Genomic DNA, 15,571 nt, shown 5'->3' with positions numbered 1-15,571 from the left:
TAGAAAGTTTTCAGTGTTTTGATGTTTACAAACTTTAAAAAAAACTTGATGCAAAACCATCTCGTACTACTGCAGAGGTGTAATGTGTAAAAATACAGAAATAATGTACTTAAGAAAAATAAAGTGTATTCTTACTGACAGGCAGAAAATTGTAACTTCTGCGTAAGTCACTTTAAAATTGCACACTCTGGGCCTGATGCATTAAGCCAAGCAAAGAAAAAAAAGGTGAAAATTAGCTCTTGGAAAAACCATGTTACAATGCAAAGGGTTGCAAATTAGTTTATTTGGCATGTAAGAAAAATACTTTTTTTCATGTAGCACAACAAAAGCTTAATTTTTACACTGAAATTTTAAGTTGATCTAGGACCTGCTCTATTCCAATTATAAATCTGTCCCCACATTTAAAATGTACCTCCTCCTCCAATGCAGCATGGTTTTGTCAAGGTGCAAATGTATTGTTTCTTTTGCTTTGCTGTACTTAATGAAGCAGGCTCTCTAGATTTTTTGTTTCAATGAAACACTGATCATAATTTTGCATTGTGACTAATATGTTCCTAACCTACCTCCTAATATAATTTATGGTACTTTACCTGTCAGATGTAATGACAGTTTTGAAAATGTATATTGTATGTTGGTTTTCTTTCATACTTCATCATGTCAATGTGTAATTGGGGATATGACACTTACACATGGTTGGAGATGTCTGTATGGTCGAGAGCATGACATATGAGATATTTACAGTAGCACTGATTTATTATATTTATTTATTTTCACCTAAATTATTTTGATATTTATGTGTATAGTTTTAACATGCCAAAGTTAAGTTTCTCTATCTTTCTGTACAAAATGTGTGTTGTTTATTGTATTTATTTGTTCTTTACATCAGAAATTTTTTCAATATAACATCTGCATATCTTACACTGAAAAAGATGTTTCTAGGTCACTGTCCAGCTGTCCCGAAAGTCAGGACTGCTGGGACATATGTCATGCACTGGCAAGCAGGTGATGCACCCTTATGCCATTGGTGTACGCAGCAAAGCAGGGTTTTTTTCGGTAGGAGAGAGGACTAGCGTATTTAACCTGGTAGACATGCGCCCCAATGATGCATAGCACGCGCCCAATGATGCATAGCCACGCCCATAATTGTATGATTACACCCACCTTTGCTCCACTAAAACGGGGGGCCCCATGAATTTGCTGTAATGGGGCCCTGAATCCCTCTTGGCAGCCCTGGTTGTAATATCTATTCTTCTGTCTACATACGTTGTGTGGCAATGTTTCCTAGATGAGCTAGGAACTGCCGTGTGTTTGTGTCGTTGCTCTGTAGCTTAGCATCCAGCCAGGTCACTGCAGTCTTTGTCCGAAAGTGTATGAGAATAATATTGTGACCTGTGAGGAGGTCAAAATTTACTGCAAATGACTTGAAATTAGTGTTATTGAAGTTAATAATAATGTAGGAAAAAAGGGCAAAATTGTGTGATTTCAGCATATTTTAGCATTTTTTGTAAAAAGTACAGATCTAAAACCAAAGCCAAAACATGCAAGGGCAGTTTTGACAAAACCAAAACATGAAGTTAATCCAGATACAAAACCAAAACCAAACCAGAACACAGTATTATGCATTCTTGTAATTTGTATGATTTGTTATCATGTTTGAATTGTATTTCTGTGACTTATATACTGACTGCCCGGCGCTGAGGAATTTGTGGCGCCTCACAAATTAACAATGAGAATGATGATGATTGTACCACTAATGACATGACACAAACATATGTCTTTTGTTCTATTTGTGGTATCAAAAAGTTGCCCTGATCCTCAAATCAAAATCATTGAAGGCTCAATCCTTTGTAATGCTTATGGACTATCTTGCAGGCAAGACAAATCACTTTGAGCACAAAGAAATTTTCAGTAGAGCTAGCTGCTTCAGCTTGAAAGAAATATGAAATTGGAAATTTGCAGATGTCAAAGGTTTCCAAGAAATGTATAGGCAAGTCAGAAAAAATTAATGACTGCCAAGTGAGTCGTGAAGAATCATTTGAAAGCCCGAGCAGTAATTTGACAGCAAAAGCTTTCAAAGTATCAACAGATGTAAAACAACAAGAAACCAGAAGGGAGTAAAAAGTTTCTTTTATTTCTGCCTCTTGTGAATTTTTAGCATATGTTTATATTGATTGTCAGGAGATAAGTATATATCTCTCATTTATCAAAGAGTTTTGTGTTTGAACTCATATCATCCCTTACACAAATATGTATAACGACTATGTTTATAATAACATAAGGTCAATAATCTAATACCTTCATCATCATCATCATTTATTTATGTAGCGCCACTAATTCCGCAGCGTGTACTCATTCACATCAGTCCCTGCCCCATTGGAGCTTACAGTCTAAATTCCCTACTATAGACACACACTCACACAAACAGACAGACAGACAGACAGAGAGACAGAGAGGGAGAGACTAGGGTCAATTTTTTTTTTTTATTGCAGCCAATTAACCTACCAGTATGTTTTTGGAGTGTGGGAGGAAACCGGAGCACCCGGAGGAAACCCACGCAAACACAGGGAGAACATACAAACTCCACACAGATAAGGCCATGGTCGGGAATTGAACTCATGACCCCAGTGCTGTGAGGCAGACGTGCTAACCACTACGACACTGTACCTTGATTATGCTTAGGGGCATAAGAAACACATGGAGTATGTTTAACTGTCTATAAATGGATATTAGGTTCATATGTTGTTTAGCCACATTCTATCATATATTGTATAATGTATCTGATGATTCTGCTAAACAATACATCCTTAGCATTTGCACTATTACTGGATATTGTAATATAGTTGTTCCGTGAGCATAGTTTTTGTTACTTATGCTTTAAAGCCACTGCTCGTTTTAACATACTATATATGTAAATTTGCCTAATATGTGAGCAATTTCTACACTAGTGGCTTCCTTTACATATTTACAAAAAAACAAAGATTCTAGCTTATTTGTACTGGTAGATTCTCCCCTAAAATGTAACTAATGAATTTGATTGTACATTGCTTCTTAAGTCTACATACCCTATAGTCAGTGCTTTTTTTCCCATTGAACGCTGGGAACGGCATTCTGGCACCTTTTTTTAAAAAACTTTTTTTTTACTTTTTTTTTTCTCTGCGGTGATGCTACAGTGCAGCACCGCATCTGTGTGTGTGTGTGTGTGTGTGTGTGTGTGTGTGTGTGTCCTGCTTCCATCGGCCGGGAGCAGGGCAGCGAGAGGAGCAGCGGTCGAACTAAGAAGAGTGAAAAGAAGTATGCAAAGAAGGTAAGTAATGCTGACTACAGAAAGCGGGAAGGGGCAAAAGTAGAAGAGGGCTACAGGAAAACAAAGGGCGAGCAAAAAGAAGGCTACAGAATAGAGGGGGAGCAGAAAGAAGGCTACAGAATAAAGGGGGAGCAGAAAGAAGGCTACAGAATAAAGGGGGAGCAGAAAGAAGGCTACAGAATAGAGGGGGAGCAGAAAGAAGGCTACAGAATAGAGGGGGAGCAGAAAGAAGGCTACAGAATAGAGGGGGAGCAGAAAGAGGGCTACAGAATAAAGGGGGAGCAGAAAGAGGGCTACAGAATAAAGGGGGAGCAGAAAGAGGGCTACAGAATAAAGGGGGAGCAGAAAGAGGGCTACAGAAAAAGGAGGGAGGTGGAAAGAGAGGGCCACAAAAAAACCAGGGTGCAGAATAGGGGTGAGAATAGCTAGCGGTCATATGTGAGAAAAGTTGGTAGGCAGCAGGGGACATGTCAGTGTGTAACAGGTGAGTGATGTCCAGTTGTTATGTTTGTTTTATTAAATTAACATATGGGGCCTCCCCTCTAGATATCCTGCATTTACTCCATCAGTCATCTGGACTGCAGCCTTGCCAGCCAACCAGGAGGAGGTAGGAGTTATTATTTTTATTTTACAATTATCAAGTGTGTGAGGGGCAAGGAAGGGAGTAAACTTATGTGTATATATATATATATATATATATATATATATATATATATATATATATATATATATAATTTTTTATTTTTTTTCATAAAAGATTAATAAGACGTGAGTTCCGGCACCTTTTTTTTTTTACAAAAAAAGCACTGCCTATAGTGATTTAGTGCACTTAGGAACACAGTAGAAATGGACCTATAAGCAAAATTATATTATTATATTATGCATTTTCCTTTATGGAGGTGCACATCTGAGGCTCCCTGCAAATAAACATAACAGTATAGTTCTAGTTATGTTCCTATTCATAAGTATGACCCAGAAAGCACTGTTGATGAAATAAAAGAAACCTCTATGGTGTCCTTTCTTCTTAGAAGCCTACAGACAATAATTACTGTATTATGCTGCTGATTCTATAAAGAATCTATAAAATAATTTTACAGCTGTTACTGTCTTGCAGAATGATAACATATATGCCTTTTTCAGGCTTGTGGTCAACATGGTACCTATAAGTATGCTGAAAGAAGCCTCCGTACCCCACGATTTCCTAGCCACTAACACCGTGGAATCCACAAAGCGGAGGTCTACTGGTACTGGATGCTCTCCTGCAGTATCACAAAATGTGGCTGGCCTTGTGCTCCCCCCACCTGGAGCTCACTTTCCTCTGCTGCTCCAATGCTATGCCAGTTTAAAGAGAACAAGATGGTGTTTGCAAGTATATATCTGTGTACATATCTCCTATAGGTCTTAGCTTAATGATATTTCCACCAGCAAGCAGTCACTTCATGCCTGGTAATTCCTGGTGATACATTCATGCAGGAGGTTGTGTGTGTTATAGTCAATTCTGCAAATCATATGGAACATGGAGCCTGCCAAATATTTAGTTCAAACACATGGACAATAGTATGGGATCAATGATAATGATTTTATATACAGTATATTTTTGACGGCTGATTTAGAGTTGGATTTTTTTTAACACTACACATGCTCACAGCTTGCAGACATATATTATGTCAGGCGCTGTCCCGGTCACTTGGCTCCGGCGCAGGGACAGTCACCTGTGATCAAGCAATCAGACGTGTCACTTCTGGACAGAGCTATGTCCGCTTTTGATATGCGCGTCGCATTGTTAGGCAACAGGACTCTAGTTTCTAACAACGGTTCCAAGCAAAATCACCGCCGTCAGCGAATCACCTCCCTGGCTCCCTTATTTAAACAGGACTATTTGGTCATACCTTTGCTCCAGCGCTGTGTTCCTGCATTCTTGTGTCCTGACTTTTGGTTCCTGACTCACCTTCTCCCTAACTACTCCTTTGGACTTCCCTCGGTGTTCTGGATTTCAGCTGCTGACCTCTGCTTGTCTTGACCTCCCTTTGGATCATCCTGTTACTTCGCTTGCTCGCTCGGCTTCTGACTTCTGGCTTTGTTGACCATTCTTCTGGATTTCCCCTCGGTACTTCTCTACTTGCTTGGTCTGATCTCAGATGGTTTACCATCATACACCCCTCTACTTTGCTGGGAGTTGCCCCGGTAGAACCACGACCTGCGCATCCGTTGCAGCGAATTCCAAATCTCCTTGCGGGGGTCCCTGGAGAAGACCAGGGGCGCGTTAGACTCCATGCCCCCGGGTGCAGAATTGTCTATCTCAGCAAGAAACCACTACCCTGTTACCAGTGCCCTGACAATTTGTGTATTTTATACTTGCACTCATTTTTGCTTTGAGTGGTGGGTCACGGATGTTCACGTTTAATTTCAGTATAGTAGGTATGTGATGATGCAAGTCATCCATGGTCCTTATAGATGTTTCTGATTTTAACTTATGCGTATCTTTAAAATAAATACTACTTTTATGAGGAAAATATTTACTCATTCCATAGGCTTGATGCAAGTTTCCAAGTTGATGAAGGATGATGATGGCAGAATTTTTGCACCAGGCATGGTATCTATATACTAGATTTAATGTTGTATGTAATTTAAAGTATGTGAAACTCAAAATACAATCGCAAAATGTAAGTGTATAAATGCATACTTAATTGTATGAAAACTTTAATATATATGTTAGCATTAGTCCTGCCTAACAAATAAATGACCAAAGTGCAATTCCACAAATATTCACAATTGTATTAGTCACAGAGGCACAGGATCGACTTTGCAAAAAATAATAATAAGCAACAAATGTATTATATAGCCTGTTGTTTCTGTAAGGGGCAGCTAACTTTTCTCACTAAAACATACACACAATGCGTTATTAAATAAACCCTCTACTGAATAACAATGTTCACCTTGTGGAAAGCGTCAATGGGTTTATCTTGTTTCTGTGTGAATCCATCAATGTGAAGTAAAAATGGAAACATATCTGTTGCTAAGTGACCTGGAGAGGTAAACAAAACATTTGCCTAGGGTATAAAATTTAATTTTCCTCATTTAAATTAAATGATATGTTATATAAATACAATTAAAAATTAGAGTGTGGAAACATCCAAAAAAATGTCCCAAAAAACATGCAAAACCTATAAAAACATGCAAAGTTCACATAAAGCAACAGCTTTAATTAAATAGCAACAATTCTGCAGGACAAAAAATTACATTATTTGTAACCCTTGCTGAACACTATATCAATTTCATATAAACACATAAATCAATTAATCAACATTGACAAGATTCTTCTGAGTAATTTTCCCCCATAACTATGTACTAGACATGTGTGAATAGAGAGGTGGGTCAGGTATATGCTAGGAAAAATCATAGGAAGATCTGGCCCCTTACAATGCTCTTAAGTCATAGAAGTTGTAAATATGTGTGAAGACATATCTACACAGGGCAGCTATAAGACCCATTTGTCCAGGTAAAAGATAACATGCCCATATTCTTTTAAAAACATGAGGGGATCTGTATTCCAGCAATAATGTATTAGAGTTTCTCAAGAGAAGTGTTAGAGAAGTGGTTTTGATTCACTGTGTTTATTGCAATTTTTTTTATCTCTTTTTAATGTACACATATATATGACTGGTGTTCTTGGTGCAACATCTGGGCCTGGTACAGGGATTTGCTGCACTTAATTTAGATTTATGAATTAACCTGAAATAAAAGTTAAGTCAAGTTTATCTGGCTCATTTAACTATATTTTTATGTCTGTTGGTATTCCTTCTTAGGGGGTGTAGTGAGGTGGATATCACCTCAATGTTCGGATGCCCATATTTCCGCCCATTATGGTAAGGAATCTCCGCTCATTTTTCTGTGCACCTCTTTGGGATGAGGTAAAAAATAAGCAGAGATTCCATGCTCAACATCGTGTGGATATGTCTCTACAGACTGTTCCGGAGACACATTGCGCTGAATTGAATCTTACCCCTTAGTATTAATATTTCATTGTAGTGTACTTTGTGTATTACTTATATAAACTGTTGTTATAATAATAAATTCCTATTGTACTTCTGTTTTTTTTTTCAGCATATGGCTGTAAGTCATATGTCATGTTCCTAAGTACTCTAGTGTATGTCTGTTATAGGGATGTTTTGGTAAGTCTGTTTTATTTACTTACTATAAGTTAGTGCATAATAAGGTGATCAATCGCCTTTAACTCAAAATCTACATTTGAATGGAAACAATGTAATAATAGTGTTTTATGAGTGCCCTGTCTGCTTGTTAAGCAATTTCTTCAACTTCAATTTATAATCTATTGATCTGCGTTAAATCTTGCCAGTATCGTGATTGTCTATGGTACTTAATGTCCTACTATTATCGAAATGACAAGAGAAGGGTTCATCGCAAGTGTGCATTGAAAGATACATTATTTCAAATGTGTTGAATCAGAGGGATATAAAAAGGTTCTTCTCATCAAAGGAGCAGACACTCATTGACAGTACATTTGTGCTCTAAGTAATACGTTAAGCCAAATGTTTTTTAGAGTATGTATTGTATGTTAAGGCTATTATAAAATATGTTGTTGGATAACTTTTGATTAACGTAAAGCCAGAGTTAACCTTTATGAAAAGGGTAATGATTACCCAGGCAGCCTTGAAGGTGATTGGTCCCACTCAAAAATGCTTTTTTCAAAGTGTCTCTCTAATTAATTTGTTAAAAAAAAATGCTTCTAAAGTTTGAAAATGTGCTATAATTTCTAAACCTTTCGACTAAAACAATTGAACTAAATTTGAGTAAGAACATGATTGAGTCAGTCTGACCCTATTCAATGGTAACATTATATAATATAGTTTTCACATTTTTACATTGTAATGATAAATTGAAACTTCTGGCTTTAACTTTGAACTTCAGCACAGTAATGGTCATTATTTGAATTTAAAAAAAAACCTAAAGATACATAAAAAAAACAATACAATATAGCCATTTACCTTTAACATGTTTAAATAGCTTACATGATCAATTTTATACATTTTATAGTTCAGTTTTTAACTGCTAAAAATTTTGAACTCAGCTTTTCAGCTCAACTTTCAAATTCAAATTAACATGTTGTTAGCAATTATGAATTACACACCAACGTGGATAAAACAAATTTAAATTTAAATATTTTCCAGAATTTCATGTTCATCGAACAGGGGAGTTATATGAAATTTCAAGCTGCCTCAAATAATTTGTGCATCTCTAGTCTCAGTTATAAGTGAGTGCCAGGTTTCAAACAGGTTCTACGATAGAGAGGGACTTAGGAACAATACTTACTTTAAATTAAGTAACCAGTATATTGTTTTAAGAAGATACCGTTTCTCTATCTAGTCTCCATTTTACCCTATATATAGAATTTCAGACAGATGTCATCTGTATCACTTAGTTTTACATCTTTCACTACTTTTTGTCTTATGCTTTTTGGCTTATGTGCAGATGTCATCTACAAAATTAATTGATTTCACCAGGTGTCTACTGGTACTGGCTCTGTAAGCAATATGTCATTTAGATGCAGTGGATGATTGCCATGAATGAGCAAAATATTTTTTTTTTATATTTTTTGACATTCTTTCTTCTCATCAATTTCTACAGATTGCAGTTATAGCAGATGTTAGGATTTTTGCTTAGATTTATCTTCTCTTCATAGAGACTCAACCTGAACTGAATTTCTTTACAGTATTTGCTTATCACATAACACATAAATTTAATCAATATCAACCCCTCTTGATTTTAATAGTTACTTGCACAAATGATTGATTAGTGCTTTAATCATCTGTCACTTTATATTCACTGTTTTACAAATATATTGAATTGTCTGTACTTTATTAATGCTGTACCCTTCAGATAGTCATAGTGGCATGCCTTTATAATCTAGTACATTGTCATCATCAGAAGAATTTCAGCTATTCGTTAATCACAAATCATTGTTTAAAAATGCAGATTTCCTGGCGAATCAGGCCAATGATAGTGAAAGGAATGCAAATAAGCCATTCAGCATGGAACAAGTGAAACATTTCTGAAGTCTTATAAAAGGTGCTTTCAGCCTCCCTGTCACTCATTTCTTTTGGATTATTCTAGGGGAATGTCTGTCAATGTTATTATTTGTAATTGGGATTTGTGGTGTGAGCTCATCCGTGGCCATGATGCTTACTTTTCTAATTTACTATGTTAATTTTACTTCTGTTCTGTGCCCACTTGCTCAGGAGTGGATTGGGAACTTAAAATGGCCCTGGAAAAATTCTGAAAGTTGCCTCATGTAGGTAAATTGTAAGCAGACCCAACACAAACGTGGGTGTGATTAGAACACAATTAGCCCTTAACCACAAAAATAGACCCCACCATCCCAATGCCTTCTGAAAAAAAGGTAATTTAAATTACTCTTCTTTTAAATGTAATTGTGATTTCTTGTAAACATTAGCATCCTAGTGACCGCCACATAATTGAGAGGACATTCTTGTGATTGCATTACAATTCAGAGCGCATACTTGTGTCCACCATATTATACGCAGGGCATTCTACTTGACATATATCATACAAAGAGCATTATAATGACCACCACACAATATAGAGAACTGGAACCAGGGGAGGGCTGGCAGACTTTCTCCTCTCTCCTACCTGTTCTTGTCATTGTCAACACTTGTGTCTGCTGGTTTCTTTAGCTCATTTTCCGCTTGTCTGGATCCTGGAATATTGGAGGCCCTATTTGGGGAAAAAAATGGGTACATGAAATTAAGAAAACTCCAACCAATAATAGTATTCACATTTGATAAATAGACCTATTTCCCTCCAACTAACCCTGACATTAAATTTAATAGTATTCCTATTTAATAAATAAACCTATATCCCTCCCTCCAAACAGACCCAGCAATAAATGAAATAGCATTTACGTTTAATAAATATAATCATTTCCCACAACCAGGCATTAAATAATTCATAATCACTTTGAATAAATAGACCTAATTGTCCCCAAACAACGCCGCATTCAATTAATAGATCCCAAACCAGCCCAGCATTAAATTAAAGGTCCAATCAACCCATCTTAATTTCATAGGCCCCACTATTAAATTAAATTGCCCTATCATCACAGCACGCACACAAAACACACTGGCCCCTTCACTCACACAAAACACACTGGCCCTTTTACTCACACAAAACACACTGGCCCCTTCACTCACACAAAATACACTGGCCCCCACTCTCTCTCTCACACACACACACACACACACACTATATTAACACACTGATCCCCACTCTCAGACACACATGCTATATTAACACACTGGCTCACACACACAGACACACGCACACACACACACACACACACACTATATTAGCACACTGGCACACACACTATAGCCTCCAGCACACACACACAAACTGTAGCCTCCAGCGCACACACACACAAACTGTAGCCTTCAGCACTCACACACAAACTGTAGCCTCCAGCACACACACACACATACATACACACACACACACACACACACACACACACACACACACACACTATAGCCTCCAACACACACACACAATATTGACCTTTCCCCATAACTTACCTTATTCCCTCTGCGCGCAATGTCTTCAGCACGTCCCATGTGATAGCTGGGTTCTCACAGATAGGCGGGGGACGGACGGATCAGGAGCATCCGCAGCCTATATGAAAAGTGGCTGGTCCCGGAGGCGGGGCCAGCCACCGCTCAGTCCACCGACCACCGGCCCTAAATAGATATTTTCTCTCTGGCCCGGGGGACATCTGCCCACCTGCCCCCCGGCCCAGCTCGTTACTCGTTTTTTAGTTTTGCTCCTAACTCAGCATCAGGCCCTGTGCCTCCAATCCTTTTCTTGTCACGCTTTGTGCCTGAGACCCCCTGTATTGATGTCTCCCTATATTTTGTCCTTCCTGGACTGTTTCTCCCCCATATTATGGCACCACTGGATTGATTTTCCTCATATCATACTGGACCTGAATTATTATTTTACCTTATATAATACTCACCACATTGATTCTCTCCAAATCTTGTCCTCCATATTGATTCTCCTCATATCATGCCATCCCTGTAATAGTTCTTCCTGATACCATGCCACCCCTGAATTCATTCTCCTCCCTATCATGACAACCCACTATTTATTCTCCCCTATATCATGCCACCCCTGAATTCATTCTCCCACTTATTATGTCACCCATGTATTCATTCTCCTCATATCTTGGCTGCCTCTGTATTGGTTCTCCCCCATATCATGCCAACCCTGTATTTATCCCCCCCCCATATAATACCATTCTCGCATTCATTTTCTACCATTTCACGCCACCCCTGTATTCTCCCCAATATCATGCCACCAGCGTCGGACTGGCCCACCGGGATAACGGTAAAACCACCTGTAGGCCCAGCTGCCTTACGGCCACACCCCCTTTTCAAAGTGGGCGGAGCATGGAGCTCGCTGTCCTTTTCGGTGTCCCTGCTGCTTCAAATGCGATCGCAGCTGAGGATTTGCTGTCAGTGACAGTGTCTCGGATTTTCATCTTTAAATCTGCCCAAACTGACATCCAGGGTTTGGTCCCCGGGGTGGCAGTAACAGCGGTACATTTTTAGGCTACATAAGTAGTATTTCAATTGACAGAATTATCACCTTTTTAGGTAGTGGAAGGACGGACTATGTGACAAAATAAAAGCAAGAAAAAAAAATCACTTCCTCTTTGCTTGTCTAATTCCCTTTTTATATACACATCACAATAATCTATTGGACAGTACTTGCATATATACATTTCCTGACCTCGTGGAACAGCGTAATTTGTTTACATTGAAAGTGTAAGGAAAGGTTCAGCGCTGCAGTAGTTTGATCGAGACCGTACAATACAAAATCTACAATATAGAGCTTAAATATCGCACACACTGGACTACAAGCTAACAGCTGAGTTCACAGCTTGTTCAATGGGACTTTCCCCCTCCCACCCACTCCTGCAAACCTGTTCCTCCATTGGTCCCCACAACTGCCGCCTGTCACTGATTGGGTGACTGTGCTGCCCATTCCTTTACTGCATATTTACTGAAAGCATGTAAATGATACATGGAATAAGCACAGGTGAAAAGTCCATGGGACCAGAAGACAAGCTTCGAGGTTGCAGTGCGTGGAAAGAAAGGATCCTACATTTGGGCCGTTTTCGCCATCATATAGTATGAATTGTACATGACAGACAGACATGTGAGTACAAAACACAAATGTGATTTGCAGAGAAGTCTGGGAAATGACATATGCCCATGGAGGGAGAAAAAGAGCTATTTTTTGTATACAGGAAAGTACTTTATTTTATTGTTGCACACATCAAATATCAAAATATGAGTCCCTCTAATCAATGCATTCAGTAACTGAAATACTGTGAACTCTAGGCCTTGCTTCCTGAATGTGTTTTTTTTACAGCTAAGTACTCCATAGCATGGGGAGCATCCCCAACAGTAGTCCTTCATTGACATGCTGCTTTTTTAGTGTAAAATATGCATGTACTTGTCATGCACGACAAAAAAAAGCAAACATCCATATCAAGATTTTTTTTTTGCGTATCTTCAACTTATGTCCCTTTACGCCTGGAGCGGTAATATGGGAGAGGGAAGGTTTGGGCAAGCATAGGCTGTGTGCAGTAAGGGTGTGTTCTGGTAATTGCTACTCAGTTAAGATATTGATGCATATGCAGATACACCCTTCAAGAGGCAAATCCCTTGTAAGTGCTAGATGGCTGGTTCATATATACACATTGATTTTTATTAGCAACACTATCTAGCTGCTTTTGGTTGGTTGGTGCAGATTGACTCCATTCATGGGTAGCATGGTGGCTTAGTGGTTAGCACTTCTGTGTCACAGCACTGGGGTCATGAGTTCGATTCCCGACCATGGCCTTAATGTTTGAGTCTAGTGCAGGCTGGATTAACCTGTGGAAGTCCAGATGTTGTGAAACTACAAGTCCCAGCATACCCTTCCAGCAATAAGCTGCTATGTATTGGCAAAGCATGCTGGGGTTTGTACTTTCACAACACCTGGAGTGCCACAGGTTAGTTAAGCCTGGTCTAGTGGGACAATCCCGATTTTTGGTGACTGTTCTGCCCAATCTAAGGGGCAGGTCGAGACTGTGTAATCTTTATATACACACTGCATTCTTTACATACTACACTATAGTGCTAGCTGTCCTTCGTGGGCTGACCATTCCCCCTCTAGTGTCTGGTCTCGCCTCTATGATGGACTTTGGTGGGCCCCTAGCGTTGCAGTTCCCCGGTGGGCCCTTCATGAACCAGCCTGACACTGCATGCCACCCCTGTTTTCAGTCTCCCCACCTCATGCTACCCCTATATTTATTCTCCCCAATGTCATACAATTCCTCAGTTCTGTAAGAAAGTTTGTGGTTGTGATGTTTAATGCCTTCTACCTGTAACCATGTCACAACTGTATAAGGATGTATCCAATACATGTTTGAAAACTAATGGTGACCCTTTGGGGGTGGGGAAATTCAATTCAGGGCGAGAGCCCCAAAGTAGGTGATCTCTGTCTCACTCAACTGTACAAGAAGTGTCCTTATGCTGTGCCCTTTTACCGAGACTTTAAGGAAGGAACTCCTCTAGATAAATATCGGAGGATGCAGGGCTACCTGGTGGAGGACTCTATAGTTGAACAACAGGACAGCTTCTTGAAGCACATGTCTGATCTGCATGTAGGCATGTCTGATCTGCATGTATACAGATGTGCTGGCCTTATGGAATAAAACAAAGGTCTCACCCTCATGAACCTTCCCACGGTTGGCATTGGATTGCACAGGTGCTGAACATGGAGTCCTTGGCGGAAGTGGAAGCTACTCTACTTTATGATTTCCTGAAAGTGTGTGTCAAAACCTTAACGAACACATACCAGGGCCAGTTCTAAAAGCTGCTGTTATTGCTCTAGGACAAGTATGTACCGATAATTGAGAAGATTACCAAATTCAGATAAATGGGGTCAGCCACTCGACTCAAATGGTTCCTAAAGAACACATTTCATCAAAAAGAGATCCCACTTCCCAATGAATTCCTGCATCCTTCAATCTGAACCACATAACTTTCACAACAAAGCAAGAAATGAGTATCCCAACGTTGTTAAAATGTTTGGATGTACTAGATGTGGAAACAGTTATAAAAGGATGATGGGATATCAAAAAATTGCATTATTATTGCTAATATTTAAGTGAGTGCAATCATTTCTTACTTTAAAGTAAAAATATACCATCAAGTCAGTGTAGTTACAATAACAGCAAAATATTTTCAAGCCACTTTCAAGTCAAGTTCTAGCTGTAGCTGGTTAATTTTTAGTAAAAATATGTTATGAGGTTATATTGCAAACATCTGATGGAACATAAAGGTAAGAGTTGTAACCGCAGGATTGTATACAAATTAAGAAAGACGGATATAGAGGTTGTCATAAGACATAACTCTTTGCTTTTATAGGTACAGGCAAGTATGATCATTTTAATTCTCTCTACACATTATCTTCTATTTGCATATTGGTTTACAGTTTAATTCATTGTCCACCTTTGCCAAACTTTATTAATTTATAACTTATTCCAAAGTGATATTTTCATTAAATGCAGACATCTTTGCACCCTCACTTTTTTGAATTGCAACTACACCTTGTGGTAACAGTTTCCAGACTGCTCATTGCTTCCACTGGTTGCCAAGGATATTTTCTTTCTCAGCCATTTTAATATTAACTTTAATAATGTTCTCAATTTAGTTTTAACATGGTGTAAGGGGGTTCTTCAGATTGTAGCTTAGTGGTCTATGCAATCTATGAGAAACTCCTTGTGCTTTGAATCCTCTCCATGATAATGTGATTGTATTATATACATGGAATCTTTGTTTGTTCTAAAGGGTCATTGTCTAAAAGAAAGAGGAAACTGCAGCAGGTTGAGAAATCAAGCAAATAATTTATATTTAAATAAATGTTAACTATTTCCATGTTATAATGTATTTTTTTTTAAAAAAAAGTTCATAGGAAGTGTTTGCAGAAGTTACAACATTTTGACTAATACAAGGAATGGGTTTTATAAACACTTTGGACCTTATTCAGAGTGGAATATAGGGTAAGCGTAACTTGTAATTGAAAAAGTTGCACACTAAAGTTGAAAATGCGTCCAGGTCTGAATAATTAGCAGATGCGTCCACTTGACAACAGACACACCCTTCAGACACTTATGTC

Source organism: Mixophyes fleayi, chromosome 1 (genome assembly GCF_038048845.1).
Source record: "Mixophyes fleayi isolate aMixFle1 chromosome 1, aMixFle1.hap1, whole genome shotgun sequence".
NCBI classification, from domain to species: Eukaryota; Metazoa; Chordata; class Amphibia; order Anura; family Limnodynastidae; genus Mixophyes; species Mixophyes fleayi.
Note: the sequence above shows the minus strand (reverse complement) of the source record.